The sequence below is a fragment of the Pinus tabuliformis genome, chromosome 1_2 (assembly GCF_031772625.1).
Source record: "Pinus tabuliformis cultivar Carrire ecotype Pingquan chromosome 1_2, CPIR1, whole genome shotgun sequence".
Taxonomy (NCBI): domain Eukaryota; kingdom Viridiplantae; phylum Streptophyta; class Pinopsida; order Pinales; family Pinaceae; genus Pinus; species Pinus tabuliformis.
Genome location: NC_142298.1, coordinates 714,445,557 through 714,453,104, shown reverse-complemented (window position 1 = coordinate 714,453,104; position 7,548 = coordinate 714,445,557).

Here is a 7,548-nt window from a genome sequence, read left to right as displayed (position 1 = left end):
ACTCTATGCAGCATTGCTTAATGACCATAAAGGAAAAAGACGATAAAGTAATAAAAGATATGGAAGCTAATCAGATATGTCTTCAGAAAAAGTTATTGACCATGGAAGAAGATCATGCCAGGGAAATCAGTGCTATGAAAGTTGAACACTCTAGCTAGATAAATGCCATTACTTTACAGGTACATAAATTTCAACAGCGGATTGAGGATAAAAGAAACCAAGAAACATCAATACATCAACAGCCTTCTCATTCGCTGCAACAAGCTCCATCTTATTATGAGGAGGTCATTGGTTCGATTGAAAGGTGGTTAATTGAAGGTGATCCAGATAAAATTAAAAACGATAAAGATCAGATGCAAGATGAAGAAAGACATGCCACACATATCTTACATACTTCATCTAAGAGCTTTGAAATAGAAAGTTCCACGTCATCAGTAATATAGCCTGCCATAAAGAAAAAGTGCATGAGAAAGAAAATGAGAAGAAGATTTGATGCATCAGATGGCCGCGAGCAACTTGATTTTCAGATAGGAAAAAGTCCTACCATATGCAAAATTGGACATGGCACATCCGACAAACAATCGACAGATTTGCCTGAAAGCAGGCAAATGCTCTGTATACACTAAATTGAACACATCTGATGCCATGGGGCATCCTTTGTATTGTATTTCTAACCCTACTCCTTGTCATTTCAACATTTCATTTCTGTTTTAGGATTAGATTTACTTTTCATGTTACTAAATTGTTAATAAATGAAGAGCTTATATTTTTCCTGTGCTTAATGTTATAGGATGATTTTTGGATGGATGCTACTTATGTTTTGTTGTGTGTTGCGTGGATGTAGATTCTAGATTCTCACGTTCCTACAGTGCAACAATGTGTCCCCAAGTGGAGCCAGATGTTGACCACTACGTGTCAACTTCCCAGCAGTGCACCCCCTTTTCTTCGCAAAAGGGATAGCGCTTGATTGATGTGTCCATGCCATTCGACAGTCATCGTTGAATTGATCAATTTATGTTGTAAACCCAGTGTGCATGTGTGAATTGTAAATAATCTTAGCAGAGTTGAGTCATGTATGTAAATTGCCTAGGTGGACCTAATTTTCTAGTGATAATCTACGTTTCGAAAGGTTTTTTGTCTCACCGATCCATAATCGGAAGAGTTTTCCTTCAGCCTAACCACAAAGCGGAATGAATTTTGTCATTAGAATCTTAGAGGAATCCTAGTGTGTTGTTCTGCTAGATTATATTTGGTCGCAGAACTGGGTGGTCTATGTCAAATGGGTTTTCCCTCTTGAGATGTAAAATTGTAAAAGTCATGATGTAAAGTGTCTTGAGGGTTAGAAAATGTTTTAATCCCTTCATAAGTCCTAGGTTCTAGGTGATTTTTCCAAAGGCTAAGTTCGAGGATCCAAAAATAAAAATTTAAAAATTAATTAATTAAAAAAATTAAAAAAGGAATATATATATATATATATAAATAAAAAATAAATAAATAAATAAATAAATAAAAAATAAAATAAAAACTTAAAAATAATAAAATAATATTTTTGAGTAAATAAATGCAGAATTTCAATTTTTTAATGCATTAAAAATTCGACAGATGAGATTAAGAGATATCTTGATCCTCATCGACGGTTGAGATCGTTTTGACATGGATCACTCGAACTAGCCGTTGGCAAATTTTCCTTTAAATAGGGTGCTAGGGGTCATTTGAGATCATATTTGATCTGAGAGTCTGGTGCTAAAAAAAGCTCTCTTGTAGTCAGTTTTTTGTGCAATAAAGAAAGACTTTGGGTTTAAAAATATTGCTGGCGTTACTCTTCTGGAAATGCTGTAAGATCTTTTATTCTTTCTGCATAATTTTATTTTCAGCTATTGATTTTAGCTTGATGAAGATTGATTCAGGCACAGGTATCTTGTCTGATCTCTAGGGTTTGAATGATAGTTTAGATTCTGAAATATAATGGCAGGTATCTCCATTTGATCTGGATTTCACTATCGTTTTTTCCCTCTATGTTAATGGTTGATTGTAAGCTGTGCAGGAAATCTTAGTTTTGAGTTTACCGGGCGTTAGGGGAAGTTCTCGGCTGAACCAGCCAACTCCCGGGTTGTGTTTTCTGAAAGAGCCCAGCCAGTTCTTGATCCCGGGCTTATCATTCGAAATATTTTTTATGAATGCATGCAGGGTTTTCTGAAGTATCTCGCATTAAAATTAAATTCTGATAATATTACTGTGATTATTGACAAATCTGGCTGCTTAAGAGTCGAAAATCTGTAAATGCTGTAATTATTTAGCTGATTTAGGGTTTCAGTTCTGTTTCCTGCACATATTATTTTTGGATGTTCCATTTTTTTCTATTACAGGTTGTTGGTACAGGTTTTAAGAAAATTTTCAGGGTTCCCATTATGCAATCTGAAGCAGGAAGGGTTTAAACGGTTTCAGTTTCTATGCTGCTCGGGGCTTCAATTTTATTGCAGGAATTTTCGAATTTTTTTTTAGCAGGCTGGGTAAAGTTTCTCACGCTGCTACTCATTTTTCTGCAGCTCAGAGCCTGCATTCTTCATGCAGTCATAAGGCACCCAGTTTCTCTCTCTGCTCCATACGCAGGCTTTTTCTCTTTTTCTACACGCAACATCCTCCGTCCTCAGAGTTTCATCCCTTTCCCTATCCGTGTGAGCTCCATCTATTCATTGTTTCGCTGTCATAGAATCCATCATGCCTTTCATTCCCTACCTGCGTCTATTCTCTTAACCTGCTTCACACATTCCTTCTGCTGCCTGTTGACCTTTGCATTGATTCCTCATTCGCTCAAGCATTCGACATGCATTCGTGGTTCCCCTCACACGCTGCCAGCATACCTGCAACTGCATCCTTCCATGCATTCCTTCTTTCCACCGCCGCACCTGCAAACTCACAATACGTTTGGAATTTTTTTTCCCGCAGCTCGTATCTGCGGTCCAACCGGCGTGCTGCCCCTGCCATACTTGCAAAAAACTAGCGTTTTCCTTCTGCCATCAAGTTCAAACCTACACACACGCAACAGTAAAAAGAAAAATATGCTGAGTCTATTTCCTTTATGCGTTTAGGATTTGATTGTTTAGGTTAGCGATTTTTTTTTTTTGTGTTTTTGTTTTTTTGTGTTTTTGTTTTTTTTTTAAAATTTAAAATGAAATGAAAATAATATGTAAAAACTATCACAAGATTAGAAATCTAACAAAATTAACATAATCTAAAATTTAGAATTTAAATATCTAAAATTTAAAAAAAATAGAAAAATCACAATCGTAAATTCTAAAAACTAAACTATAATCTAAATGTAATAAAACCAAAATCTAGAGTAAACTTCTGAAGTTGCATTTACGCTGAACCAAAAAATGACTTCTTCCTACGCAAACGGAGAGGAGACTTACACATAAACAGTTCAACCTTTCAACGCATGTAATACCACCAAAGTGCATTACCTGGCCGTGTAGAATGCAGGAATCGTAAGCAGGTTTGTGACGACGGAGTTTGCAATGAGACGATCCGCAGATTGAAGCCGACGAGCAGTTACAGGTGCGGATTGAATGCCTGGTCTGCGCTGAGGGAAACGTTTTGAAAGAAGATTACATTGATGGGAGCCAAACGTAGCTTTGAAGGGTCGAATGGCAGCAAAAAGACAACAGATGGAGCAGTGACGCGAGGAGGGTTCAGCAAAAACGCGGGCCTGGATGCTATGATTCTAGATTTGAAAGTAAAAATGCGATTTTAGACTGCATAGGAGAAAGATGGCAGCATGCTGGTTATGCTAATAGCTGAATGCTGCCCAACAGAAAAATGAAATGTGCGTTTGTGGGCTGCTGAAATGGAACAGAGGGTTGAAGAGCAGCGTAAAGAAAATGGTGACTGCAGTTTGTAGGGAGAACAATAGATGAATAACACAGGGGTGCGGGTTTGACAGCGGTGAATGGAGAAGCGCAGGTCCAAGAACCAAATTTCGAATTTTTTCCCATAAAATTTGAAGGCTCCAGGCAACAGTAAACAGATTGCCCAGAAAAACCACTGAAGCTCTCCACAAAATCAATATTTGAAATTCCGTGCTCCAAAAAGCATAAAAAAGTTTTTTTTTCTTGTTTAGTTTTGATTTTTGGTTTAGATTAAAATTTTATTTTCTTTTTGTTTTATAAATAAAAAATAAAAAATAAATTTTACAAATCGATTTTCATTTTTGGCTGTTAGTTCAAGTTTAGTTTAGTTTTAGTTTTTCTTTTTCAATAAATAAAAAATCAGAAAAAACAAAAATTTCGATTTTAAATAATTTTATTTATTTATTTATTTATTTTTTATGTTTATATGATTTAGGTTAGATTAGGCGTTAGCTTCTCTTTTTTTAATTATTAAATTTTAGTTTAGATTTTCATTTGGTTTTAAATTTAGATCTGAGTTGTATCATTTAAATATTAATTTTCAGTTTGTTTATTTAGATTATATGTATATTAAGCTTAGTATCTTATATGAAAAATTAAAAATTTCATAAAAAAATAAATAAAAATAAAAGTATTTTTTTTTTAATCTTTGATTAAAAAAAAAAGAAAAGGTTTTAATTAGATTTGGTTGTAGTTTAGTTTAGTTTTATTTTATTTTAGAGTAAATCAAAAATCAATAAAAAATAAAAAATAATTTCATAAAAGGTAAAAAAAATTTTATTTTTATTTTTTAGACTTTAGTTTAGATTAGATTTTATTTAGGATTTTAGTTTTGTTTAATTTTTAGACTTAATTTTTTTTTTTTTGAAAAAGCTTAATAAAAAATTTGAAAATTCATTTTTTGTGGTCCATTTTTCTATAGCTAAACGCACTTAAAATGTTTATTTACAAGTTGGCTATATGAAAGTGGTAGCTGGTCAACATTTAAATTTTATGATCATTTAAAAGCATTTAATTTTTCTTGAAGTTTAATTGCTGGATCATCGTTAAGACGTTGTGCATTTGCTGAAAATATTACATCGCTCGAGTTATCTGATGATAAATGATTATTTTGCATGAGTTTATATTTCTGTAGCATTTGATAAAAAATCGTTTAATCATTTATTTCATAAGGCACTGGTCTATTAACTCAATAAAATCAATTAAGTACTTGTTGCCCCTTGTGTCTCCCAACCCAACTGGTCCCCAATTGGTCATCCATTATCCCATAGGGTCTACCCCCCTTAGCCGTGGGAGACAGGCTTAAACGGAGAGATCGGGGATTAGGGTGACAGCCCCCGGTCTGAGCGTTGTCGTGACAATCTATGCGACAACATTTTTTGGCGCTGTTGCCAGGGACAGAGTTTTTTCTGTCCTTGGTTTATTTGACATTCATCATTATTTCTTCTTTCTTATTTTTCATTTGAGCTGGCAGAGTCAAATTTTTTTAGCATCATCTCATCTTTTACGCCATTCATTAGCCTGTCAAACGGCCAACATTCTTTGGCGTCTTTTGATCTTTTCATCACCTTATCTTTCGTCATATCAACAACTTCCCTTCGATTTGTTTCTTGTTTGGGTGGCGACTCCATTTTCTTATTTTTCCCAGACAAGAAGCCTCTATCATATCAGCTTGTTGATTACTTTTTGGAGCCTAGAATTTGACTCATTGTTCAAGTGGCAACTCCACTGGTTTCATTTATTAATTTTCTTGAGCAGAGGTCTCTTTCTATCATCCATTTGATCCCTTATTATTCGTCATGGATTATTCGTTTAAACCATGTCATTTTACTAATGTTCGCCATGATTTTTTTTCCCCTGGAAAAATAAAAAATATTTCATTGATGTTCAGTTTTTACATGAGAGTCTGTTATTTACATGATATTTCAGTTTCTTCTTTGTTGCACTACCACGCAGGGTATGCTATCAGTGTACTATCAGTATGCTGTTCTTGCCTTCAAAATTTTACAAAAATTTACAAAAATAACAGTATGTGTCTGTAGAGCTGTAGTCAAAATATAAATAGATGCTAGAGTGCTGCTTGCTGATCCAGGGTTGGATACCCTGGATCTATGTATGGCCGATGATAAAATGTATGCTCCTACTGATTGATGGTCTCCTTGATCTCCCATATGCCCCTGTCCATCAACGCTGCCTCCTTGGAAAGTTTGTCGGCACCCTTATTATGTTCCCTGTAGATATGAGAGATGGAAAGATGGTTAAATGATGATTTGAGATCAAGTGCTTCATGTAAATTAGTGCTGAGTGAGTGCATGTGACAAGTAGCAGTGCCATTTATCCAATTAATGATGATCTGAGAGTCCCCAAATATGTTGATGCTAGTGCAATGATGCCTCAGAGCAAAGTGAAGAAGGTGGCGAAGGGTAATGAGCTCAGCGTAATTGTTTGTGCCTGCTCCTAATCCTGCTTTAATCCTGTAGTGATGGTGTTCATTTATGTGGAGGATGAATCCTCCACCACTGCTTTGTGAGTTAGCAGCACCATCGAAGAATGCCCATGGCATGCTGGTGTCGATGGGTGGAGGCGGGGCAGGTTGGCGGGCTTTCGGAGGGGGAGGGTCAGGCAGTTCTCTCAGGGCTGCGATAATGCTTGCCTCCAGCAAGGGCCAGTGGATAGGCTTGTTTTCAAAAATGATATTATTTCGCGATTTCCAGATTGACCAATTTACAATGATGGGCAGATTGATCAATTTTGTCCCCTGTTATTCTTTTCCCATTCAATCCAAGCGCTGATGGTGTCCGATCCAGCCCACTCTCCTGCATAATTTGCGTGGGGCTTGAGATTGTTCCATATGTTTTTTGTAGCCCGACACTTTAGGAATAAATGATCAATAGTTTCCGAGTCCTCCTTGCATAGAACGCACCAGGTGGGTCCGTGGATGGCTCGTTTCATGAGCTGATATCCTGTGGGGATTTTGTTCCTCAATAGACACCAGCTGAATAGTTTTGATCGAGGGGAGGCGGAGAATTTCCAAAGGCTCTGCCACCAGCTTGCACATTCTGCAGGTTTTTTGTGCTCAATGAGATGAGTGTACCCGTCCTTGGGGGTATATACTCCATGATCCGCTCGGTGCCATACTAGCTCATCCGGACCCTCAGATATGCGAATGTGTGATTCCACTAATGCCTCTCTGTATTCGTCCCAAATGGTATGCCATCTCTGCGGAAGGTTTAATTGATTCGCAGATTTCCATGCCTGATGGAAAATATCTGTTCGATCGGGGTCAGCTATCTGAGATATGACCTTTATGTTGTGAGCCGAGAGGTATGCAATGAGATCTTGAGGGAGCGCATGTCTACCACCGCAACCAGACCAGGGATCAAGTCCAATTCTAACTTTGTTGCCTGCTCTGATGCGCCATACCAGGTTGTCTCTGATGAGAGGGAATGAGTGTAGGAGAGCCTTCCAAATCGAGGAAATGCCTGTTTTATTCCATCCCGGAAGTCTTGCCCAGTCGAGAATGGTGAGAGGCCAGATATATTTGTGGTAAGTGATCTTGGTCCATAGACTTTGTGATGTCAGAAGGGCCCATCCCATCTTTCCCGCTAGTGCTTTTGCAAATATTGGGAGCTCCTTTAAT